At 44.1% G+C, this 27,064-nt stretch overlaps 1 protein-coding gene and 1 long non-coding RNA gene across 27 annotated transcripts in view; one reads left to right on the top strand and one right to left on the bottom strand.

The window, feature by feature from the left end:
* Positions 1 to 27,064, bottom strand: part of BBX (BBX high mobility group box domain containing) — a 137,490-nt gene that overhangs the window by 66,809 nt on the left and 43,617 nt on the right. Inside the window, exon 1 of one of the 24 annotated variants that reach the window (XM_062623924.1) lies at positions 26,664 to 27,002. The exons of 22 other annotated variants lie outside the window; for them this stretch is intronic. The gene's annotated coding sequence lies outside the window, so the exon portion shown is untranslated. Of the gene's footprint in view, positions 1 to 12,814; positions 12,833 to 26,663; positions 27,003 to 27,064 lie in introns of those variants that run through there. One more of the 24 variants, XM_062623925.1, reaches the window with a different exon arrangement.
* LOC134166413 (uncharacterized) lies at positions 707 to 2,392 on the top strand. 3 transcript variants are annotated; one of them, XR_009965864.1, is made up of 3 exons: positions 707 to 827; positions 2,037 to 2,093; positions 2,164 to 2,392. It is a non-coding gene; the product is annotated as an uncharacterized LOC134166413 (long non-coding RNA). The 3 variants fall into 3 exon arrangements; XR_009965865.1 differs by lacking the exon at positions 707 to 827 and adding an exon at positions 1,289 to 1,620; XR_009965863.1 differs by lacking the exon at positions 707 to 827 and having other exon boundaries at positions 1,897 to 2,093.

Here is a 27,064-nt window from a genome sequence, read left to right as displayed (position 1 = left end):
GTTTCTCTCACTGCATGCTCTGTGCAATGTAAATGCGAAGGAGGCAGGCACTGGGGAACAGCAGCAGGCCTCCTGCATACATAGGTGATATCAGTCACCCAGGGGATGGATACACTGGGACCCCTGTGCTGCTAGATCTGCCCCCCCAGCCAGAAAGCTCTGGCATCCTTTTGCTGCAAACCAGCATTCATTTTTGCTGCTGCATCTGCAGCCACAACAGGAGAGAGCAACAACGAACCCAGGAAGGTGAGCAGAATAAACACCGTACATTCAAAGCAGAGAGGATACAGAGCCCAGCCTGCTCCGGAATGCTTCCTCCTCCCACGGAGAAGGGGATAACAACAACACGCACCTCGAAATCCCTCTGCTGACGCCAGAGCAATTTATCACTAGCGCACTTTTCCTCCAGGAACACGGAGCAGACTGTGAAATGCAACCACCTCTCGAGTGCTTGTCTGCAGAGCATCACAGCCCATAGCAACAGCGCAAGCCGAAAAACACTGACTTTTAGAGTTAAAGCAGGGGAGGTGTTCTGACAGACTAGTTGCCTGACAGCAATGAAAACAAGGGTCCAGAGCTGAGAGAGCATTCACATACGTACCCCCCAAAACTCACTTTGTGCCCCTGTGTGAGCAGGCCTACCTGTGCCTGCCTGAAGAGCAGCTTTTGTAGACAGACCGCTGTCATTCCTGTGATTTACTGATATTTTAACACCATCCTAAAATGAAAACCTTTGTGATTTGTTAACCAGGGGCTCCTGCTAGCTTTTGCGAGGCACTCAATGGTTAATCTCAGCACAGATGGCTTTAGAACCAGGGAGATGACAGGTAAGATGGCCACAGGAAATACCTAATGAATTTCTCAGCAGGGTTACTCCCATCAGCTCATTCCCACGAGGGCATCTGCAGTTCAGCAACAACTTCCTCACTGAAGGGCTACTGGTATGAACCCAAAGTCAGACCGAAATTGTATGTGAACAAGAGGGGTGGCCTGGAGTTGTGCTCACAGCCTGCAGAGGAGGAGACCATCTGAATGGGGGGGTGGTTTTGGCTTGCCCCTCCCAAAGCTTCATTTTGATCTCCGATTAGCAAGCGTACCAATTGCTGTAGGGTCCAGGCAGGGCAGAAACACAGCCAAGCGCTCTTGCGCAGCACAGAGCAGCACAAAGGAGGAGACGTCCCTGCAGCATCCATCGCAGGGTGAGCACAGATGAATGGGAAGATTGTTCGACTCTCCTTTTCACCTCTTGTTGATTGTTCCCGAGCATCTTCTGCAAAACCGGGACAATGCAGCTGTGTCCATCGCTACTGTAATCCATTCTGAGGTTTACCATGTGTGTAACGAGGCCTTCATAATAAAATTCAGTCATAATTACTACCAGTGTCAGGGGAACCATATACAGCTGTATAAGCAAATGAAAGAATTAGTCCCTTAATACGTATTTAATAGGCTGTAAAATAGCCTCGCACAACCCGGTATTAGAGTTTGTCTACTTTCACTCTCTTCAACTCAAGTACAATAGGCTAAGACAGTTCTCCAGACAGCCCCTCGAAACAGCTACTACCCACTGCTGCTACAGAACCAGAATCAAGTTAATGGCTACAGACAGCGTTTACTCAGGTTTATTCATCTTCAATATTACTAGCTCATAAATCACGGTAATGTAACTCTCGCGCATCTCAGATAAAACAATAAAGAGGCCACATGAAAATTTCACCTAAAAGAGGCTTGTGCAATGATCACTGACAGAAATACCACGTATTGACTTGATGATGAATTTCTAGCTGCTATCTATTTTCTGCAGAATCAAACTGTTACTATTGCCTTCCACCTTCTCTACCCAGCAAGAAATAAAGTGGGTAAGGCAAAAAAATGAGAGAAAAAGGAACCCTTGGAGGCTGTTCCCTGCCTGAACCCTCCCCTACAAGATTCTGGGTTGTTTTTCAAACTACTGACCTAAAATAGGATTAAAAGAAATATTAAAGCAGCAACACTTTGGCAAAATATGTTGTATCTCAAACTAGGCAGAGGCCAAGAAGGTCAAAGGAATGCCGAGGCAGAGCACAGTGCTGGATATGACTCTCCTCTCCCAGGTACCAAGTGATAGGATGAGAAGAAACGACCTCAAGTTGTGCATTACGTGTATTGCTCTTCTTACTGAAGGCAACATTTGAAGTATCAGGAATGAGCTTTTACTGCAGACTGCATTCCTGAGCGCAGTGGTTTAATCTGATCACGGAAGAAGAACATACAGCTACAGGAACTTTGCTTATGGGAACACCACCACCTCCCAGAACTATTCAGATCCACATAAAACCCTTTAGGGTCTAGCCAAATTTGTCATTATTTTGACAGCAGATGTACGATCTCAATACACAATTTTCAAGTGCCATCTAGTGGCTGTCTTCATTTGTATTTCATTTGGGTGTTTAAAAATAACTGATTTTTAAATTAAAAAGAAGAAAAAAGTTTGGTTTTACTATCCCATACTGCTGTTCCCTTATGCAACTCTTGGTCCTACAGTGGTAAGTACATACTTAAATGAAGCCTAAGTTTAAGCATTCTGATGGACTGAATTTAGGCCAAAAGGCAGGTGGATTTCAGGACTAAGGAATTAAAACAGAAGGGGGAAAAAATATCTTAGCCATAGAAACAAATGCCAGTTCATTATTTAGAGCTTTTTCAGCACAATTTTTAATTACTTATCATGAGAAAATTCTGTTCTATTAAAGTCCATAAGTAATTAGGGCCTTAACTGAATGTATGAGAAACTCCTGGAGAATAAAGCATGTTCTGAGCATTCTTCCCAGCAGATAAAGCCAAAAATCCACCACGCCATGTCAAGAGGTTTCTGGTTTACACTCCACCCAAACTTTGATGTTCAGACCCAAGTTTGGTGACTTAACATATTCGTTTCATAATGGGAACAACTACTTCAGGTCTTCCGTCTCCTACCTCAAATATCCTCTTATTGTCCAAGTACAAGGAACTGGGCTGACTTTGTACCCTGAAAAATGGCCAAACCTTTGTGCCCAAGGAGGCATCAAACCTGTGGTGCATGCCATCCAGACAAGCTGTGTGAAACATGCAGAGCACATCAAATCCTGGATTCAGCGTGTATGAAAAGACACACATGTGCTCGTCTCTCCATTTGGATATCTCCAGACACAAATACAGAAGTCTTTGTCAGGCAATGCACCAACATCTGGGCTCCTTTGTAATGGAGTTCTGAGAGCCTAAAAGGAATATGTGCTACTTGTGTAACATACTTTAATAGAGCTACGACAATATACATATAATTTTGTGTCTATCTCTATAGAGAAAGTATTCAAACACAGAATCTGAGATAGAGCCAAAGTCAAAACCATACCCTTACCAAACATCATCATGCACTATTTCTTTACTTAAAGACCTGTTAGCTACCTTGCTGTGGCAGAATCAAATTTACTGTGGAAAAAACTATCAAATAGACGTTTATTAGCTCTTATTCATCCTGTCGTGAACGCGGATTTCAAAGCACTTTAATAAAAGGTGGGAACATTGATATCTTCCTCATTTTTCCAGTTAGGAAAGAGTCTGAGAGACGTGAAATACCTTAAAAAAAGGGGGTCAGAAACAAATTCATGGTCAAAGTGGGAAGGAGAGCCTGTATCTCTGATCCCAGCCCCTGTTCCATTCTCCTTCCAGCAGACAGAAGATGAAGGAACTGAACATTTCCACATTCAGCCATCTTTTTTCCGTGCTTGTTAGGTAGATAAGTACAGAGACATGGAACAGACCTCAGCAAGGCATGCTTTAGATGCACCTCAGCTCCATGCAGGCCTCCTTGGAGCTGCAGAATTCAGCCAGTGAAGCACATATGCATGTACCACTTTGCAGGCACACGCTGCTGCCCGTGCACTGCATGCCCTGTGCTAACCCACCCCCCGTGCAGCTGATTGCTGCTGTTCACAGGCATCAGAGCCTCAGCAAGCAAGGGGCATCACCCCAACATCATACTGGGACCCTCGAAAGGGTGGTCAAGCATTGAAACAGGCTTCCCAGTGAACTGGTGGAATCACTGCCCCTGGAAGCATTCAAAACGTGTGTAGATGAGCCCCTTAGGGACAGGGTTTAGCCGTGGATTTGGCAGTCCTGGGGTAAAGGTTGGGCTTGATGATCTTAAAGGGCTTTTCCAACCTATTTGATTGCATGGTTCTATGACTGAGGGGTTCCCTGGACAACCTGAATTGCTCGTGCTGATAAATCACTACATGGACAAACTTGTAAGCATCTCACTTTCAACCTGAGCACTGTCTCCCATTCGTAATGCATACAAGCCCTTAAACACACTATGGAATGTGTCTATCTCATTTGGGGCTTATCCAACATTCTCAGCTTCATAATCCACATACAGGTCCTGGAAAGTTTACAGCATAACGCAAGTACCTCTGGGCAATTACATAAAAAGCAATGCAAATATTTGGAGATGCAGGGAATCACAGAGCTGGCCCTGAATACAACAACAGGGCACATACAATGCCAGAAAGAGTGGTCATATTTCATAACACAGAGATTAAAAAAAGGGAATAAACAATGTTACTTAAAAGACCCTCAGAAGGAAGACCACTATTGCATATGTAGCCTCACCAAGGCAGGCTCAGCTACTCAGCACATTAAACTTCCCCTTTAACATCTATCAAAGTAATCAAAATAATTTAAGCCCCATAGTTCCATATCTCATTGCATAAACTGTTGCACTTCGCTATTCAATTAACCCATTAAATTAAAAGGTACATTTAATTTGGGAGGCATACGTGGTGAGGCACTGGAACAGGTTGACCAGAGAAGCTGTGGTTGCCCCATCCCTGGCAGTGCTCAAGGCCAGGCTGGATGGTGCTTTGAGCAACCTGGTCTAGTGGAAGGTGTCATATGTCAAATGAACCCGTATTTAATAGCTCTCATTTCCCTGTAGTGTTACAGCCACATTCTGCTGGAGCTCAATGGATATCGGGCATGAATGATTTCAAGCTCCTGGGACAGCAAGCTACCAAGAAAATCTGTTCTTTGCCAGGGAGACAGCTTTATGCCATAAGACATCGCTTTCAGAGTTTTCCCCTAAAACATCTTGCTCTCACATAAGCTTCCAGCAGAAGTAAGCAGGGCTGCAGACAATGCTCCCATTCTGAAGCCACATGCATGCTCGCTAATGTCGCAAAGATGCATCACCACCTCGAGTTCTGCTGCACCTAACAGTCTCTTTTAAGGAAAAGAGATGGCTTATTTTGAATCCATGGCAAGACAATCACATGGTTCATTAATGTCCGCTTCCGAAGACCTAAAGCCATGAATTTGAAGGCTTTAGGGCAAATACTTTCACACTGTCCCTCTTAAAAACTAGACAATATCATTATTAATTTCCATGCCCTAACAAACACTACTTCAAGAAAAACCCAACATTTAAGACATAGCACCTGGAGGTTTCTAGTCCTGCTCAAGGCAGGCCTGGCTTCAAAGCTGGAAGCCACCACCACTTTTAGTACCTGCTCCAGCATCCTCACAGTGGCAGGTACTCTTCCTTTTGCTGAACCAGCATTTCCCCTGCTGCAACTTGGGACTACTGCCTGTCCTTCTGCTGTGCACCTTTAAGCACAGTCCAGCTCCACCTTCTTCATAGCTGTCCTACAGACAGTTGGCATCAATTGGACTCCTCGCTGAGCCTTCTCAGCCAGAACACAACCAGCTATCGCAGCCTTCCTTGGTACGGCATGTGCTTCAGATCCAACCACCTCAATCCTCAGCTGGGCTCCCTCTTGCCTTGGGGTCCACAGTCTCAGAAGTGCAAAGCAGAACAGGAACCCCCTTCTATCTTCTGGCTATGTTCTTGCCTTCAGTTTTCTTTTGTGGCTACAGGGTCATGCTGCCGAGTCCTATTCAATTTATTGCCCATTAGGATCCCCATGTCTTCCCTGCAAAGCTGTTTCTACCTTTCTTTTTGTTCAACTTCATAGGCTTCCTGTTAGCCCATTCCAGTTTTCTTAAGTCCCTCTGAATGGCAGCTCTGCTCCCCTGCATACCCACTACTTCCACCAGTTTGGTGTCAAGTCTTACTTGCTGAGGGTGCACTCCATCCCATCATTTCTATCATTAATGGAAATATTAACACTGTCCCTCACAGAATACCCCCAGTAACTCTCTGCAGTTCAGTGCTGAACTACTGGTTCAGCCAATTTCTCCTGCACCATCCACCCAGCCTGGATCCAGTTTGGCTCCAGGTGTGCTACTGAAGTGTCAAAAATCATGATACCATCAAAATAAGCAAGGCCCTCCACCCTCCCATTGCCCACACCACCTTGCCTCCATCACTTCAGCTCATTGATATGGCACAGTTTGCCCATGGTAAATCCATATGTGGCTGTTTCCAGTCACCTTCTTGCCCTTCACATGCCTGGAAATGGCTTCGATGAGGACCAGTGCCACAATCCCCCCAGGCACTGAGCACTGGTCAGCCAGCCTGCGGTCTCTCTTCATGCCTTAGAGCACAATTAAACACCTCAGGGTCTGATTTCTTCCTCTCGCATGATCCATGAGAGTGATGCCACTGATTCATTTGACCTGCAGTAACCTGAGATGACAGCCACGTTACCATATTCACCAGCAATTCTAAATGCAGAAGAGCTGGAAATACTGGTAGCTGGAGAACAGGTAGCACAGCTTGGGCTCAACCCTTCCTGTACTCTTTTCCAGAAAGCTACCCAATAGCTGCAAATTCAAGTTTGCAAACATCTTTCCACACTAAAATAAATATAATAATAATAGTAACAACAATAAATCCATGAGATTTAAGCACAGCATGGCATTTGAGCTGTGCTCAGAAATGTGAGTCCGGTTTGGTCCAAGCTTTCTTCCTATTTTGCTGTTCTAACAGTTTGTTTTTCAGGATGGGGAGCATGAAGTTACTGTGATTTCGAAGAAAGCTGTAGAAAAACCTCAGTGAACAAGATAGCAAGAGCGAGCCAGTGAGCTTCCTGGTCAAGTAATGCATGCGATTTAAGACTAAGGAGAGAGTGCCTGGCACATAATGAACAAACTCCTTCTAAAATCCAGATGTTTAACATCCTCAGAGATCTGCTGTGGACAAGCCAGTTCAGAAGTCTGTTGCTCTATGCTCAAGGGCCTAAACGCTAGTCTTCTCCCAAAGTCTAGGTCCCTGGTGAGCTGGTAAGCAACTGGACAGACATCACCCCATGATGTGTTGGTAAAAAGCTTACCAGGACCTGTGAAGATGCCCAAGGACTTCAATAAGCTTGGAGACTTGGGAGAAAACAGCTGGAAAGCCTTTTAGAACTGCTATGGGATGCATTAATTTGGCAGCAATCTCTGTAATAAATGGGTTTTTCCACAAGGTTTAAGGATCTCATTGCAAGAGGCTGAAGTCAGCCCACCACAGAATCAAACACTTAAAATCAGCTGAGACAGCTCCCTCTACAAGTAGTCAGGCTCGCACTGAAACCTCCTCAGGAAGCAGGAAAGGTGTTTTCTTTTCTTTCTAAAAGACTTTAAGTGGAGGGGTACTTTGGAACACAAAAAGTCTCTCAGACCTGGCTGTGGGTCCTTATTAAATGCTGGGCTCTTAACGAAGCCCTTTCAGAAGGGGTGGATTTCAGGCGTATGTGAATGCAAACACATACCATTCATTAAGCAGTAACTCAGAAACCTGTCTTTGTCGATCTTCAGATGTCCCTTCACAATGCAATACCACTCACAAAGCTGGATAACAAATGTGTTATCCCAACGTGCACCCAAGGCTTTCAAAAGCCTGGGGCAACAGATAGGTTTCGCCTGAACCCTTTGGGTGTCATTAATGGCAGGCTACTGTGAACATGAAAATACTCGTTTTCAGCTTACTGTTCCTTGTGTTCCTGTAGGTTCTACCACCTAATGCTGTGTTCATTATCTATGACCCAAGATCCTCCGCTGACTTAAACTGTGACATTATGGTAAGGGAAAGAAGAGGACGTAACTGTGGATGTGCCAGGTTATTTGATCAATCCAGCCTTCTGCATGCTACTATGTGAACTCAGTAGGGGCACTCCTTTAGTTCAGTGGACTCTAAGGGCATTTTCTTCCCTGTCAACAATAACAGACTCCTGAACTGCTCCTTGGGAAACAGCACAGCATCTCCATGAAGTTACACTGCGGACAGCTGAACAATTTCCTGATGATTAGAAAGATTTTCTCTGGGATGTGAGAAGTGGAAGATGAATGGACACCTCTGTGCTTCAACGTCTCCCCTGCTCTTCTGTTTTCATTGCATTCGATTAAATGACTCATCCCACTTGTAAAGACTAAAACTGGATTTGTGAAAACCGGCCCTTGGTAGCTCCTGACATTGGCATTAAACACCTCAGTTTGCCTTATATCACAGCTAAATTATGACAAGTCAAACATTTGGCTAAAGCTTAGGAAGAGCAGATGAGTTCTCACCATTGTAAATATTTTCAGTGCAAGGGCGCAGCCAGCTCAGGGGGAAACGGATGCCACCTCCAAAGTCAATTATCTTTAGTTCACACTTCCACTGCACAGGCCTACCACTAAAAGAGAAACCCACAGAGAGATTCGCAACACGTCAAGGCAAAATACCCAGTAAAACATTTACACACCAAACACCTTAATGAAAAGAAGGATGCTTCAAGACCATCGCTGGCTGCAACAGCAGCTTCCAGCAACAACACAACCAGCCCGAAGGCTGATCTAAAGAGAAAAGTAAAGGAAACTCTGATGCAGGCACTCCTGAATAACGCTGAAGTCTGGAAAGAGAGCTTTGACACATAAGGCACAGGTTCCCCCTGCTGCCAAGTCCTATGGCCTGGGATTCAGCTCTTTGTGCTCATTATGAATGCAAACTGTGTGGGCAACAGCTGCCTTTTCATCTGGGGTTTTGTTGTTGTCAGCTATTCTTTTTTTAATGAAGCCTTGCACACATCAAAAATAAGGAGGAAAACTGTAAACTGGAAGAGCTGCAGTCAAAGATGATGTTGCCACAAGCAGAGGATCGCAGCCTGCACTGATTCATTCTATCTCCTTTTGGCAAGGTTTTCTGGAGAGCCACCAAGAAAGCACCAGAGGCCCATACAAACTGAAAAGAGAAGTCCTCTTAGTGAGATAGATTACTTAAACCTCGGGTTCTCTTTTCGTTTACATGATCACCTATTTAAAACTCGCGTTACTTAACCGACAGTCAAAGAAGTGGCTTCATGAAAAACTCCAACAGCCTGGCTCCTGCTGGGTGGTGAAGACAGCTTCTGTAGTTCTCCAGCTGAAAAAACCCAGCACAATAAACCTCCAGCCATCATAAAAAAGCCTCTTCAGGACTAAGCCACACCTCAAACAAGACTGGGTAGTTAAGATTACAGGTAGGCATTATGGCTTTTATCTTCCTGTCTTTATGACCACGGAGATGGAAACACTGTTTTCCCCAGGTCTTCTGATCACTGCTGGGGATCTCTGCTGATTGTTTAACACATGCAGAATTGAGTCCTTGTGAATGCCTCTAGAAGTTTTATTAGCTTTACAGAATGTCTTGTTATGCCTATGCAGATATTCCTAGATGGAAATACATGTTTAAACAAGATATATCTAACTAGGTATACATGTTAGGTCGTAAACTCAAGGTTTTATATCCAGCTTCTCCGCCACCAGCCAAGGAGAAATTGCAGCTGTGCGCGCAGACAGGTCAAATATAGTTTGCTGAAATGAAACTATCAATACAAAACCATTCCCATGAAGAGAGCAACTGCTGAGGAAGCCCCTTCCTCTAGGGTTAAGGACTGGATCTCTTCGAGTGGATGATGCCCTGTTTTCTCTGTTGAGTGGCACAGCAACGACACCAAGGTTTGCCCTTTCACTGACAATTTGCTGCACAGTCAATTATCAGTTAAGGAACTGATCATGGCAAAGTGTAACTGCAAATGATACAGTGAAGTCACAGATAGTGGAACACTTCCTATTTGCTGTAATTCTGGTTTACTCAAATGTGGTAAATCTGCCTTTAGTTCTTCCTCCAAACTCCCTTCTCTGGTTGCATCGGCAACTAAAGCATCCCTTTAATCACAGTACCTTGTGGCAGGTGAGTGGCTCTGGCCACCCGCATCCCTGCCTGCAGCGGGGCAATACGCCATGGTAGAGCCACTAAGACAGCTGATCAGCATCTTGGGCCCCTCAGACTGCGTATGAGGGGCCACAGGAAGGCGAGCGTGGGCATCCCTCTGATATCCAAGGGCGACAACTGTATGGCAGGGCTGAGAAGTGCTCCCAGCTCCAGGATTAACCTAAGGGATTGCAGGTTTCTTTATGCTGCAGATTCCCTTCCTCACTACGTAACTCAGTGTTCTTCCCAAGTCACCAAAGTCAGCAGAGATTTCACTTGGAATAGCCCCAGCTGCCTCAAAGCAGTGCCAAGCTCGAGGCTGTACATGGCCCCATCCCCTCCACAAAACCCACTCCCGGTCCACCACCATACCCCTCTTTCAGGGGCTTAAAGGTAGGACTTCTGTACACCTTCCCATCTGCAACAGTGGCAAACTGACTACAGAACAGCCTAAAATCATTAGGAGAGAAGGGGCTGCAGAGTGAATAAGCAAACAGGCCCTAAATACTTTCCAGTTAGTATTTATATGTTTTCTCTAAGGTGGATAGAAGCGTGTATGGAGAGCAGGGATGGGACAGCAGGTCTATTAGACAGCACACCTCAGAGATCACCTTTTGTGTAATAAAAGGTGCTATCAGTTATTATTATGCAAGTAAGAACACACCAAGTACACTAACTATCTGTTAGTACTCCAGGCAGAACTCCAGAGGATGTCTCCTGCAGTCCCAAGGCATCTTTGTCTTACAGAGAACTGTAGACTTGAATTTATTCTGTTCAGCTTCAAAAACATCCTTAGAAAGCAGTGCAATGCCTGAGAAAACACGTCTCCTGACTGAAAAGACTGTGCAGTCAAGTAATTATTTGTTGCCTTGACATTCATTAAAAGAGAGCAGCATCCTCACACACAGAACAGCAAACAAGCTGTGTCTGCAATAGCCACCACACGTAAAAAACCCAGCCCCACAGAGACGTCTCCCCGAGAGGAGATAAGGCATCAAACCAAACAAAAAGCCCAGGTTTCTTTCCACACCCCCACCCCATCTTGTTTTGCTAAGGAAGCCCTGAAGTCTCAACTGTGTTCAGAGGAACCACACAAAAATATGTCAGGTTACAGCAAGCTTAGACTCAAACCTGATTTAAATCAGCACAATACAGACAGACTGTTACTGAACTACTGACACCCTTGTATTCAAAGGGGTTTCTTATTCATCCTTGGACAATTTGAGACTGTACCTTCCCTGTTGCTTAGAAAAGCAGCCTTTACAATTCAGATAATGATCTACAATAGCTACACCAGGCTACGGAAATCAAACCTTACTGAAGCAGAAGGATCCAGAATCATGAAAACAAACTGACAGCTTATATGGTACTTGAAAACCTCTCCTGAAATGCTCTATGATATTATTCTGGAGCATCTCTTCACCATACAGAGTTCCCAGCAAAGCCAAAGTTAGGTATGATAGGTAAGACTGGATAAATAAGATAAACACATTCAGGTTTGCAATTTCATAGCCTGGAGACCCTACAATATAGCCCAGCACCTTGTATGCATTATTATCTTCTCAAGTGAAGAAAAGCTGACTTCTGCTGTTTAACTCCTACCTGATAAAGCTCTAGTGCAGTTTTTATTGCTTTGCAAAATGAAATGCAGACAGTGCTTTAAAATGGTCTAACTGGAGAAAGCAAACAAGTAATTTGCCAGAAATCCCACTTTTTATTATGCTGTATTATACATATAGTGAAATAATGCCTGAATTGAAACGGCTGAGATACAGTTTAAGAAGTATAAATTGGGGATTTTGTGGTTCTATCAAACTTGCTTATTCTACTATAGACACGTATTGACAAGAACAGGGAAAGGCGACTTTTACCCTCAGAAAGAAGGTAACTCTTCTGAATTACCAACTGCTTTTTGCCATGATTCTGTGGTTACAGCCTCGCAAGATGCATCTTAGATGCCCATTTATGCTGCAGCCTGGTACAGCTCAGGGACAAGACGCACTGTATGCAAACTCCACATCAAATTAGAAGCCAGTTATAGCGCTCAGTGAGTGACTGGTATCTGACATTTTACTTTCTCCAGATCACCTGTCACACATAACTTTCCACAGGCCATTGTGGAAATACACATCAGCAAACAGACTTCTAAACTTTCCCACTTGTTTAGGCTATGGAAGTTACATTACATATAAAAGAATGAACCCTTATTTATACAGGAACTCACATTAGTGAAGTAAAACCAACTCAGATGCTTCTGATTCTTGTTTCGGTCTAAGAGCAGTTTACTCTCAGTTTGTTTAGGCTGGTTCCTCGACAGCACAAGGCTCAGAGGATGCCAGGGGAATAAAGCTGTACCGGATGTTGGAATCTACATCCATGACATATGTGACTGGCCGTGTGTCACAAAAATTGGACTGATTTCTGATGAAGGAAGCCACAAAGCTGAAGCCTCACAAGACCAATCATTTGAGGTTCACTGGGTTGATTTAGCTTAAATGCATTTATGAGCTTAGAAACAGGACTAAGTTACTGCAATCTGAGCAGCTGAGCTGTGCAGCTGACCATACACTTTAGCCTACAGTGAAAGCCAGGTCAAGCATATTTTGGGTTATAAAAATCAAATTATAGGGAATTTGAAGGGAGAAAATTCAACATCAGGAGATTTGTGGAGTCTACCTCCTTTACCTCACCTCTGGGACAAGAGGATTCCCAGCAGGAGCTGCAGATGCTCACTTACCAAAGCTTTCTGCTGAAGCGCATCCTCAGCCAGTGGCCCGCTGCAAGGTCCACCCCAGCAGAGCCCCAGACTGTGATTACATCACAATACCCTCCCGGTGTCCACATTCCAGAGAGCACCGAGACCACACAGAAGTCTCCCTGTATGAAAACAACGTGCATGGTGTGTCCTATAACACACCTGGCCACGTACCCAACACATAACAGCCAGCTCTTAATGCATCTCTGACTATACAAAGGCAGCACAGCAGCAGCTGGCAAGTGACTGCGGGAGGCTGGACATCACTATAGTAATGGAAAGCTATCCTACTACAGCCAAAGCCTGAGATACAGGTTTGCAGACCAGTGACATGACTCAACCCATCTGTTCACAACTGAATGCACTGTTAAAGAGCTCAGACACAGAGTCAGATGTTGGCCAGATGTTGGTGATCCAACTCACCCAAACCCAACAAAGCTGCTGCCCAGGGTCAATAGCAAACAAGGACTGCCCAGAGCCCATTGTGTGCCCTACACTCCTCAATTTCTGCATGAAGGCAACAGCACAGTACTGGATTCGTTGAAGCTTAATCTAAGATGGTACTAAAGACATAAATAACAGCTTGAACTGGAGGAAAGCATGGGACCAGGTCTCTTCCTGAACACTGAGACAGTATTAGATGCCAAAACTAGCCACTCACTCCTGAAATGCGTTACCTATTTTAAGCCACAGGTCACAGCCTCTGCAAGGCCACTTTCTTCAGCTGCCCACACCGATTCACCGCACCTAAAGGGTCTGCCCCATGTTATCAGTGAACTCCTTGTGCCCCCTGAGCAATACAAACCCTTACCCACAGCTTGACAGGAGTAAAACTGACCCACCTTCTTCCCATCAGGACTCCTGGATGAACAGCAACTGCTGCTAAACCCAGTGCCAACCAGAATTATTGTTTCAAGATTCTGAAGCATTCACCTAATCTCTACAGCAAAGAGATTATTTCTGCTGAAGACGCCGCTGTCTGAAAGAGCTGCAGGCCAGAGGCGCCTGCCCAAGCCCGGAGAGGTGGGCTCAGGAGCCCCTCAGGACCCAAGCGGTCCCCGTCTCCATGGGAAATGAAAGCACCATGGAGACAGGAGTAACTAAAAACAGAATGGCTGCTCCCAGCATTCCTGAGGATGCTGCTTACCTGTTTGCTTAGCATGGAAGTGATAAATGTGCCTGCCAACACTCCAAATACCCTCTCCTTTTGAAGGGATCAAGTTTGAGAAAGCCACCAAAGAAGTGGGAAGCCAGCCGGCAGGTGTATCCCTACAGCTCGCAATAGCCAGCATCACAGCAGCGGCCCAGCTTCATGTATCGAGCTAAGAGCAAAGGATGTGACAAACATCATCCCCGAGTATAAAGCTTTTTCAGTAAAGGGCTGTGCAGTACCAAAACAGTCTATGGTCTTTTCCAAACGCTCAAGCAACATAACCCTCGGCCAAAGGACCTCTCATTGAAGGCACTCTGATACATAAAACTATATAAACCAGAAACCCATCTCTGAATGGGTAAAGACTCACGAAGGAGACACAGCTGAGAGCTATCCTGACTCATCACATTGTATGTTATGATCCTGGGTATAGTTGAGAATTACACAAACGCAGTCCCCTCCAGCTTGCCAGGGGCTTATCCACAGGGACTTTATCTGAAAGTCAGAGGGTGACGTAAGTGTGGAAAGTGCTCTTCACCATCATTTCCCAGTGGATCCCAAGTCTTTCCTGTAAATCCTAAGAAACTTTAATTGTAAAAGGTGGGGGGGGGGACATGACACACAGAGGCATCTCATCTGAACACCTACTGACATGCCCATGCATCCATCCGAATTTGGACACTAGATGGAGCGAGGCAGATGGGACTGAGAAGAGAATGGCTTTATCCTGAGCTTCAAAGGACATTTTCCTTTCTCTTTCTCCACAGCTTTCCCTCTGGAGGGAACAGCGTGAGCAATAAAAGGGCTCATATGATGATATCCAATTGATAACCGATTTCAAAAGGAGCAACTAGCTTTTATAGGTTAATTATGTCATGCAACAGGATTTCCAATTAAGGTGTATTGATTCCTGATATTATCCATATGAGCAGAAGTTACTTTCACCTGAATGCTTATATAGCTTGGACAAGTTTGCAAACACAGCTGTGAAAAGATAGTTATACAAAGAAAAAGAGTGCTGGTTCCTTATGTGTGCTCCTGGGCTTCTTCAGGCCATGCTGAACTACTGGGGACGAGCCCCTTTGCTTTGCCAATCTTTCCAAGCCAGCGCATAGGACCTGCTCTCAGAGATGACTGCTTGGAAAGAGGTTGTTGACAGTGAACATGTCTGCCTGTAAACTGGGCACAGCAGAGCCACAGAATCCCTGTATGTACTGCTATTGCTTTGCAACACCTTGAGAGAGAACAGCACGAGCTCCCAGTTTCCCAGGTGGAAACATGGGAACCATGAAACAAGGACCTGCACAGTGGCAGTGGAGTTACTGAGACCAGGAAGATGCCTGTGCACAGACACCTGAAGCACAGGAAGAGAGCTCCTGAAGGCATGTCAGTCTAATTCCAATACACCTAACATGTTCACTTTAATGTCCTCCCCAGTCTAAAATACCACTACAATCTCGGTGCAGTACCTCATATTTAAGTACCACATGTACAGTATATTACTGCTCAATGAATAGCTTCTGGGAACTATAAATAGGTAACTGTCAACTAGAACAAGGCACTTTTTAACTCCATTTAACCAACTCTCTTAATTCTCCAAGTGTTCCCCAAAAGGCATCCATCACTGTAGATTATCATCATAATCCATAGTCCAAGAGCTTCACAGCTCACTGTGTGGTGTTTGGGGAAGCAGCCTTTCACACCTCCAAACCATATTCTATGTTCAGCTCAGGCACACAGATAAGGGAAGTTAGATGGTGTGATTATTCCATTGGCATGTAGCATATTGACATCCAGTGGTTTCTGCTGTCCTTCAGAGGAAAAGGTGACAGAGTTCATAGCTGCAGAGGAACACTGAAAAACATCCAGTCTCATGCATAGGAATTAAAACCACAGAGTTGAAAAGCGTCCTTGTTCAACTTGGTTAAACAGAAGGACACGCTGGTGAGCAGCCATCGTCCTCGCATGCCTGTCCTGTTGTTTGGGTTTTGTTTTTCCAGTGGCTGGAATTGGCCCTGTGCTAGAATGGGAAAGTGTCTCATGGTCTGAATGGTCTGATGTTCAGAGTTTAGGATGAGCAATGTAATACAGCTTATAAACCATACCCATCATTGCACCCCGACCCACTTGTAATACCATTACCTAGGCAGCTGTAACTGCCCTCCTCATCTGCTGAGGAAGGACCAGCGTGCATCAAGGGATAACATGGATACCACTGGCCTCCTGCTACAGCAAAGCCTAAGGCATGAAGCAAACTCCCTGGTCAGCCTGATGGAACACCAGGAAGGGCTCATATTTCTCTTCTATAAACTCAGTAAATGAGTGGCAGAATTTTCAAGCCCCCTATTTAGTATGCAATGTACAAAATTATGTATAAAGTTATTTACTGTATACATGGTTTTTATTCTTCATATATATATATATATATGCATATGCACACATATAACCCAAACAAACAAGAGACTGCAAAAGAAGGAAATTGAAGCTTTCTGTGGAGTTTAACTGCTACTTTATACTTCACAAGACACTGGTGTTTTTGTTAAATTCCCCACTCCTTTGTGCAACAGCAACCTCCACGTTATTTAATACATAAATAACTACACTGATGTCTCATTAATGCTGCGAACAGTAGGAACGAGGGCCATTTCAGCTGTGGCACAGACGCACACATACCCCTTTATTATTCTGAACAATGCTCATTTCAAAATCTCATCTGCATTTCTTTAACTACATACGTTTGAATGGGATTTTCTCACATTAAAACCTCTGGGCTGCTATTTACTATGCAAAATGGAGAGAGCCTACGTACACGAAACTGCAGCAGGAGTAAACATCCTTTCCCTATGTCCACGCTCCTAACCTGACTCAGCAGATAATCTGTCAGGGCTCCCTGATAGAAAGAGTTTTATGAGTTCTCAGCCCTATTACCCCGCCAAGCCAACAGAACAAGAAGCGGATGAACAGATCCGCAACCTCAGCTCTGTGTCACCGAAGCTGCCAGCCAGGTTTTGTCTGCAAGACCCGTTTCTGTGCCTGTGACCCGTTCCCCTTTCTCCCATACTCGGCCCAACAGGATAGCAGAGCTGCCAGATAGAGCAGAATCACGCCTAAAATTCACTTTATCGAGCACAGTAAAACCCTGGGAAGAACCCGGTTAACTCCGCTACCCCAAGCTGAGTTGAGCAGGACAAACAATGTGCATTCCTATCATTCCTCCAGCTTTAGCATTCAGCAGATTTGCCACAGAACCCCCACAAATAGCCCCCAGCCTAACAAGCCTTTTTCATATAACGCTGAGTTTACCGGGAATTCCTGGGCACTCTCTTCCACCTCCCAGTGTGATGCTTCCTGAGTTAGCCCGTACACCAGCCACCTTCAAGCTGCATTTCTAGCTTTGCAGAAGTGCTTTGGTGGAATGGATGGATGGACAGAGGTGAGAAAATCACTGCAGCACCCCTACACCCGGAACTAGCTGCCTCATTTAATAAGCTAAAGTAACTATGACTCTAGAAGGTCAGTGCTTGGAAGTACGATTTATCTTTCGAGGCTCATTTGTGCTATGTTCAGCTCAACAGGGCCCTCACCCTCTATTCAATTCTCTTTTGATGTCAAAAATAAATGGGAGAAGCATGAACATGCCCCCATAACAAAAAGAAATAAAACTCATAATAAAATCTTCTCCATTGTTTTGGTTTTAAATCATCTGACAGACTTTAATATGAAGAAATTAGAGCTCTTTTACAAAAGACTAGAAAACAGTACTGTGAAGACAAAAATGATGACTATTAATTCTTCTTAATCCTGCAGAATGCTATTAAAATACTCAATGATGATGCACGAGGGGAAAAAAGGAAGCATCAAAACAGATTTTGTTAAATTCTCTCATTCAACAAAATCTTCAAGGAAAAAAAAAACCCAACCAAAACCAAACACCAAAATCACCAAACCAAACAATCCTCACCCCAAAGTCCATAGGGCACCAAAGCAACACCGAAATACCTTTTCCTACATTGCAGCTGTCAGTTGCAAAAATCAACCAGAGTAGCTACTTCTATTTTCATACCTTGTCGATCGGATTATACAAGGTATTTTTAACACCTGGGCTCATTATTTAGGCTATCTACACATGCACACCTGCAATTTAGCATTAAGAAATTATTTCTGCCCCCAACACACTGTTCTAGCATCAGCCAACAGCTTTACAGTCTCTTATTTCCTGACACGCAAAAATGAATCAGTTCTCTGAAGCACTGCCCTACCAGCTATCTTCCAAGTTTCACTGGATAGACTTCCCAGAGAAACCCTTAAGTGGAAAAGCAGTGCAACCTTGAGGCACTCCGAGAACCTGGAAAAGCATGGAATACGCACCAAATAAATTGCAGGGAAAATATCTTTCCTAGTTAGTTTAGACAAGATTTGTTTTTCACAAGCTCTACATCTACCCACATTGTTGCATCTATTTAGAAGACTGTGCACATAACCTCTACCAGGCTTTCTACTGAAACCAACCATTAGCTATACAAGTCGAGAGTAGCATTAACCTACACACAAAAAAGTTACAATCAAGGTAAATGTCAGGAAAAGAAAACAATCCTTTCCCAAACGTCTCTGGCGTGTTTGTATCCATGCACGTTTGCAGTATATCAGATCTGACAGAGCCAATGGTCTTACAAAAGAACAATACCTAAGTTATCCGATCTAAACCAATTCGAAGGAAAATAGGGACTTCCCACAGTGAGGCTGCCTTCTTCCAGCCCCTCTCCATTGTCTTATAATGGGAGGCAGTGCATTTAAATTGAGAAAAATAAAGATATTTAAATATAATTACAAATCCCTAAAGATGTATTTAAAAACACAATTTTAGAACAAAGGTGGTTTTTTAAAGGTAAAAAATAATCCTAGCTGCTTTTGCTGCTTCATCTCAAGAACACATCAAAATGATACCACGGCACCAAGCTTTATACACAGATTACATAAACTTGCTGTAAATGGAGGTTTGTGGTGCTCTGTGATCTTTGATAACTTTCATCCAAGCGTGCACTCAGTGACATTTTCAGTCCTTTTCCTCCTCTTCAGGTCCATGGGAATTATGCAGAAGAGACAACAGCACAACTTTCAAGGCAGCGCTCACGTAAATGTGGCTGCAATAGAACAGAGGTGTGCTGGGATGGCAGCATCATGTTAATGGGGATCGAGTGGAGCTTTGCTGGCAGAGTCAGCCAGTCCATGTGCCCTGCATAGGGTCTCACAGCTTTCCTAAAAGCTTTTCCTATTTAAACCCAGTAAATCTGCAGACAGTAAGTTGTGTGGGAGTGTTAATCTGCTGAAGGATAGGAAGCTCTGCAGAGGGATCTGGACAGGCTGGATCCATGGGCTGTGGCCAATGGTACAAGGCTCAACAAGGCAAAGTGTCAGGCCCTGCACTTGGGCCACAACAACCCCCTGCAAGGCTCCAGGCTTGGGGAAGAGCGGCTGGAAAGCTGCTCAGTGGAAAAGGAGCTGGGGATGCTGACTGATGGCTGCTGAACATGAGCCAGCTTGTGCCCAGGCAGCAAAGAAGGCTGGAATGAGTCCAGAAGGGCAATGAAGTTGGTGAAGGGTCTAGAGCACAAGTCTTAGGAGAAAGGGCTGAGGGAACTGGGGTGCTTAGCATGAAGGAGGCTGAAACGGGACCTTATTGCTCCCTACAACTGCCTGACAGAAGGCTGTAATGAGGTGGGGGGTCAGTCTCTTCTCCCAAGTAACAAACCATAGGACAAGAGGTAATGCCCTTAAGCTGTGCCTGGGGAGGTTTACGTTGGATATTAGGAAAAAAATCTTCACTGACAGGGTGCTGAGGCATTGGAACAGGCTGCCCAGGGCAGTGGTGGAACCACCATCCCTGCAAGTGTTCAAAACTTGTGTAGATGATGCCGTCACTGACATAGTGTAGTGGTAGACTTGGCAGTGCTGGGGTAACGGCTGGACCTGATGATCTTAAAGGTCTTTTCCAACCCAGCTGATTCTATGAAAACAGTACTGGACACCCCTCCTCCAAGTAAAAGTGAACTGTGGCCTGCACTCTGCTGCCAAAGGAATTGAGAAAAATGCATTGGCAATATCAGTCGTGGCATACCACTTGGCTGCCTTTGACTCCAGTTCATACTGAAGTTCTAGCATGTCCGGTACGGCAGCACTCAATGGTGGTGTGACTTCATTCAGGCCACAATAGTCTACTGTTAGTCTCCATTCTCCATTAGACTTTTGCACTGGCCAGATGGGGCTATTAAAGGGTGAGCGAGTCACACTGATCACTCCTTGACTCTCCAGTCTAGGAATCAACCTATGGATGGGAATCAGAGGGTCTCGGTTGGTGCGATATTGCCGCCGGTGCACTGTTGTGGTCGCATTGGCACTTGTTCTTCAACCTTCAGCAACCCCACAGCAGAAGGATCCTCCAAGAGACCAGGCAAGGTGCACAGCTGCTCAATTTCCTCTGTCTCCAAAGCAGCAATACCAAAAGCCCATCGGTATCCTTTTGGGTCTCTGAAGCACCTCCTCCTGAGGTAGTCTATGCCAAGCACCAGCCACAATAGGGTTTGACACTCCTTCCTGGTCAGGCTGATTTCAGCCTCCAGTACCATCTGATGTTGGGATCCTCCTGCCACTCCAGAAATACAAATGGGTTCTACCCCTTTACAGCTTGATGGCATTAGGGTACACTAATAACTGTTACAGCTGAAACCAGGACTGGGAAGTTTCCTGTGTTTAGTGCTGCAGGTCATAATTGGATTCTTCTGTAAAATTAAGAGGCTGTTTGAGACTGAAGTCAGCGCTGGAGCTGTTGAGAGGGCTTAACTCCGGTATCTCTCTACCTGGCACCCCATGATGTCCACCTTATTCCAGCTTTGTGGAAAACAAAGGACAAAACCAGTTAACTCCTCTGTGAAGAGTCCCAGTGATGCAGTAATAAGAAGCATTAGTTGTCATTAGGTGTCAGCTAGGGATTATTATCTTCCATTACCAGATGACATTTTACTGTACCACTGAAGAGAAGACGGCTTTAAATTCACTGCAGGAGCAACCTTTTATGATGTAACAAACTCAGTGATGATTAGTTACCCAAAAAGTCATTTCACCATAGGAGTGAACGGTCAGATACAAACCACTTGAGAAACAATTTAAAAGGATTAAAGCAAAAAAAAAAAAACAACTTTTTTTTTTTTAAAGAAGAGATGCTGATGCCTTGGCTCCTTAAATGCTTTTTGCAGTCACCCTGAGATACAAGTATTTTTTTTAATATGTAATTACAGGAAGCATTTATGTATGTACTTTCCTCCCCTCCTCGTAAAAGGCATTTACAGATATCACAGAGCTGCTTCTTAAACAACATTATTAACTGGAAGGCTGACAGAACTGAAGCAACCTGAATGGGCTGAAGGACGATGGTTTCTTCCCCTCCATCAGTACCACGCACAAACCAAATCAACCACTGTTATCTATCAGTCCTATACCTCTTCCTTAGCATGAGTTCCAATGCCATGAGCATTGCCAGTGTGTTAAACGAACGGCACCCTCCACAGCCTGTCTCCTGCTCCTGCGGTCTCCAACTTGGGAGCGCTTACACTTTGCTCTATTTCAAATACAGAAATAACCCCTGAGGTCAACAGAAGGGAGCTTTGGTGGAGAAGTTATGACTTAAGAGCTGTGGTCTTTGAGCCCTCGCTTGTTGCAGCACTCCTGTTGGCCTTGTGAAGCTTTGGTGAGATGGGCTGCACGCAGAAGTCCGTGCTAGGGCTTTTTGCAGGACCTGACTTTCAGCAGAAGGTGCAAACTAATAAATAGTTTATTAATAGTAATTATTAATAGTAATATTAATAGTAATAAAAATTGTTAGTGGTATTATAAAGAGGGTAAAGACCATGGGATGAACAGGTTAATTATGCCCTGGGGAGGAAAAAGAACAGCAACCAGGAGCATTAATTCTTCCTTCTGCCACAGCCTCTACTTTGAGGGCAGAGAGAGGGAAAACCGGCTACAAAAATCCTGCTTTCACAGAGGCTGCCCCACAAGAGGAGAGTCACAGGGGAGCACAGCACACTCATATATCACATCTTGACGCACAGCCAAGAGATAGGCAGAAGCCAAAACACGGCATGCCAGGGGTTGCCTAAAGGCAACTCTAAACAGGAATGAGATCCCAAATAGTTCCAAAAATGCATCAGGAGAAACTACTTTTGCTCTATGCGCTGCTCCAGGGCCAAGCACAGGCAGCAAACAGCTGGACCAGATGTTATCACTGCAGTTAAAATGGGAACTAATTTTTCTTTAGAGGTGTATATATGAAACTTATGAGCCTACACATTAACACCAGACTTAGCCATTTTTATACTGAAGAACAGCACTTCTCTTTTAAGATGACCTGGTAATACTCAAATCCTTCTCCTAACAGCACCATTTGGAGTTCCAGGGTGTTCTGAGGACATCGCATGGCAATGCACTTGTATCGTCTCATAATTAGCTGTAATTACTATGCGATCGTTTCCAGACTTAAATGTAGTTAACCATTAACCTGTATTTGTAGACTGTATTTGCTGAACAGCACGGCATGTTCCTTCATTCCCCAATGCTATGTAATCAAGCCGTTACAGACCTTATCAGAGTGGTTAACTACAACAGTTTTTGCAGGGTTGCAAGGAGAAGCCGCAGGTATGTAGTTATTATTTAAACTTTTTTTAATTAAAAAGATGCCTTTTTTTTGGTAAAACTTTGTCAGGAAACAGAATAAACGAACATGGGACTGCCAATTTTCATGCTTTCTGAACAAATCCCCTGAAACCTCCCGTTCCAGTCCTCGTGCTTATACTAGCATAGGCAAAGTAGCATCACAACAAATCTTCAAGCTTCCAGCTGGATTTCCTTACTATGCCTGATCTGTATACGTACATGTCTGTAAGACAAAATAAGCATACTTTGAGTCCCCAGTGCAGTATAACTGTAATTATCTGTTTCTCCCATAATAACGAATGTATTGTTAACATCCTTGTAAAGCATTTGCTGTTGCAAAAATATAATGCAACAACAATATAGTGCAAAAAAATAATGAGTACTATTCAGTATTTATTACCCACTCTAGCAGTACAGATAATCAACAGCAGAAGGCCAAGGGTGACTGCAGAACTGTTGTATGCATACACTAAATTAGGAATATTCAATCCAGGGTTAGTTTGCTTAATTTTTCCCCCTTTTTTAAATAAATAACATTTAATAGGCTCATGCAATCAAACCTATGGAACTTACTCTGTGTTCTGGCACAAACCAATGTGTTACAGACCTTTACCGACTAGAGAAAGGGCTTGATGCAGAAATATACCGCGAGACAACTTGAGATAACCTATCAAACACATAGATGTGCTTGTATCAAGCACCATATTAAAAGCTGGTTTGCTGCTCCTTTATATTAGAGAAGGAATAACAGAACATTTTAGGAATTCAGCATATGCATGGACCAATTGCCATCGAAACTCCACTTCCGCACAGGATCTGCGGGAGCCCATCTCAGGCTGTTGATTCGGATCCCTTGTCTCACTGTATAAGCCCTGCTACAAACAGTTCATCTCTTTGGATACTCAATCTGCAACTTCCAACTGCTTGAGAAAGACTCCTGGCTGCCAGCTCGGTCAGTGTGGGGTGCTACCTGGACGTCCCTAACACCATCTTATGCAGACTTTCTTTTGCAACCTCAGCTCGGGACCCAAGCTGTATTAAATAGAGCACACGCTCTTTACTCTCCTTACCGCACATGCAAAAAGCAAATGTGTCATCTTGTCCAGCATGACACACTGGTACAACCCATAAATAGATCGCTTAGTTGTAAATTCCTTGGAAATACTAAGCTGGAAAGGTGACAGACAGAGATTATGAGTGACTTCAAAGGACTCTCAATGAACCAGTGAAATTAGCACCAGCATCATCCTAAAATGAGGTATTAGTACTAAGAACTGCTATTTAAGTATTTCAGCACTCTTCCTATAGGTTTCCCTTTCCGAAGGCCAGGAAGGGTAAAGAAGATGGTAGGAATTTGGTAAGCCTAGTTGGGGAGGACTTCTCGTGCACCACAGGGTGGGCCTAGGCTACACAATGAGCTGCAACAGGCTTTTACACCAAATCCAATTCTCAGCAGTACAAAAAGCATTCATCCTGAAGCAGCTTTGGGAGGATGAGGAAATCTAATCCTGGAGGGTACCCCCATGCCCATGCACAACAGAAAACCCACCCACACCAAAACAACTTTCTGGATGCACATCAAAGCACGTAGCCTCTTCAGAACGAACATTACAGACACCGGTCTCACAACTGTATCAATACTGGCACCAGGCAATGAAGCCTGACTTCTAAACCTGAGGCTGGGAAAGACCCCGGTTGTCAGAAACTTCATGAAAGCACTGGTGCAGTTGTTACCCTCAGCTGATAATAACCCAGGTACAAACCTTTGTGCAGTACAAGGTTAAGGCATAAAGATACCCTGGATTTTTGCAGGACCAATTAGAGAGTTTTAGGAGCTTTTGTTTTAAGACCCATTCAATTTATGATTATCTAAACCAATACACAAACGAGAACGGCAAATGCTTTCAAGAGGCATCTGCAAACACTCCTCAACAAGATTTCAAGTTTACAGTTAAATCCTACTTCCTAATCAAATGCTTGTATGTGAGAGGAACACTGCTGGAAATGGGTAAGGAAATATCTTAAGCTTCACTTCTTAATCCTAAATCCAGTAGCTTGTGTAAGTAAAACTGAGGTACAACCTCGTCTCAAACAAAATTCTCCATTCAAAAGAGTGGTTTGGTTTGGGGTTCCCCCCACCCAAATAAACACAAAGCAACCCTCATTATTTGTCTCAGCCTGACCACTCTCAGCAGTCCTTTCCTTGTGCCTTTGCACAACAAGACATCACATTACGGAAGACCCCAGCTGACCATCCTGAAAGTTTACTATGGTAACAGCTGGAAGAAAGAAATATCAAAGGGACTGGCAATTCCATCACCACGTGATAGTGAAAAAGCAGCAGCAGTAAGGTAGGCAGGGAAGCACACACAGTCCTGCAAGCTAGAGGTCTGCAGAGGGACAACAGCACCTCACTCAGCCTTTTCCCTGCTGCTGCTTGGTTCAATTCAGCCACTTGAGAGAGGACATTGAACTTACAATACACCAGCATCACTTGGGCTCCCGACTGCTGCAGCAGCCCAACTAATCCCTGCAATGCCAGATGCCCTCGCAGCTGATAACCTGTACACATCCCAGCACGTCACTCGGGGCCCAGGAGAGCGAGAAGAGGGACCAGGCAGAGGCCAGCGAGACAGGACTGGCACACATGCACACACATGAATGCCTCTCCCTTTGCATAGTTCTAAATAAAATTAAGCCGCTTATGTCGTTTCCACTGCCAGATTAGCTCAAGCATGATAAGTTCACAATTCAGCTCAGTCGCCTCACTTTGATCCATGCTACATGCTGCCGCCTATTCCTATCTGCAACCATCACTGGCAACAGCAGGAAAAGTACCACAAAGCCAACAATAAAACACTTACGAGTAGATGTTAATGGGAACTACAGGATTAGGGTCTTTTTTCTTTCCTTTATTTTTGTACATCTCACTAGTCCGATATTAACATGCTGCAGCACAATTTTATTTCTCTTGCTGCACAGAAGGGATTAAAGCACTGAATTCACCCAAACCAAGTCAGTTTAACTTGACGGTGATCAGCTTCTTCCCTAGCTTTGCTCCCGAGTCGTCCTCCTTAACCTTTCAATTAAGCAAAACAAGGGATCTCCGTAAGAGCCATGGCTTTTAAGTAAATAGATACAAACATGGAAATCTCAGAAAGCGAGTTAAGCAGAACATTCAGTGTAACCAGTAAAATAATGAAGCAGCAGCTAGATGGATGGTAATGATTTAAGCAAATGCCAAAAACTTATTTCAATAGTTCTCCTCCTAAGTTTTGTCAAACTTCATTTACAAATCACTAATCCCATTTTAAGTTATGGGTCATGCAGTTTCCCTTTAGATCGCTACCAGATTGCTAGAGCATGGCTTTTAAATAACCCCAAAGTATAGGGTCTTGTAGCAGAAAAGATGGTAGGGGGGATAGGGAGGAAGGGAAGGATGCCTATGCATATATGTAATGCATATATGTATATTTATGTATACTTTGAAATTGAGAGATCAAGAATGTTTGCAGATAAATAAAGAACTGCAATATATAAACTACCTATCTGCATTAATAGAAAGTAACTGAAAATCTCATACAGCAGCTGCTTTTACGTCATGACTCTGACACATCCAAAGAACTAAACCCCAACACATCGCTAGGTCAACGTAAAAGGGACGTAGGTTTGAGTCAAGGAAATTCTAGTTCCTGGTTTGCAAAGACCCAATTTAATCCAGAACTGCATTTTTGAAAGCTAATTCACAAGGGGGCTTTTGCACTTAACAGGTCTCAAGAGAGAAAAGGGAAAACTTCAGCTGAAGAAAGTTTCCAGGTGTGACAGAAGTGGACAGGCTGCTATGTCTGACCCTTACTTCACAGTAGCTATACACACTTAATGCGTATTAAGTATAAAACCAGAACTAGCACTATGCTTACCGTGAACAATGAAGGACTCAAACATTACACCTTCAAAGAACAATGTAAAACTCTTCACGGATCATGCCACAGTTTAGGGCCACGTCTCATCTCCATGGGATTCTTGGCTGACAAAACAATTGTGAAGAAATAAGCATCATCAGCCATGAGCGCTATTGTTTTATCCAGTCCATACACTGCACCAGGAACTGGTCATATTTAATGGCAACTAATGGTATTCATTATTACATCTCAGGAATAAAAATGGTTGTCAGAGAAACATATGGAGCAACAACAGTATCACTTCATCACCTAATTACCTTGATAAAGTAACTACATGCTTAGTACAGACATTGGCAAATATTTGTTTATGGAACTGAAGCATCATTTATGCGGTCTCTAAATGACAGGAAGATCATTTA

The sequence above is a fragment of the Pezoporus occidentalis genome, unplaced genomic scaffold (genome assembly GCF_034315485.1).
Source record: "Pezoporus occidentalis ecotype Australia unplaced genomic scaffold, CSIRO_AGI_Poc_V1 ctg26, whole genome shotgun sequence".
Taxonomy (NCBI): Eukaryota; Metazoa; Chordata; class Aves; order Psittaciformes; family Psittacidae; genus Pezoporus; species Pezoporus occidentalis.
Note: the sequence above shows the minus strand (reverse complement) of the source record. Positions and strands in the feature narration are given on the sequence as shown.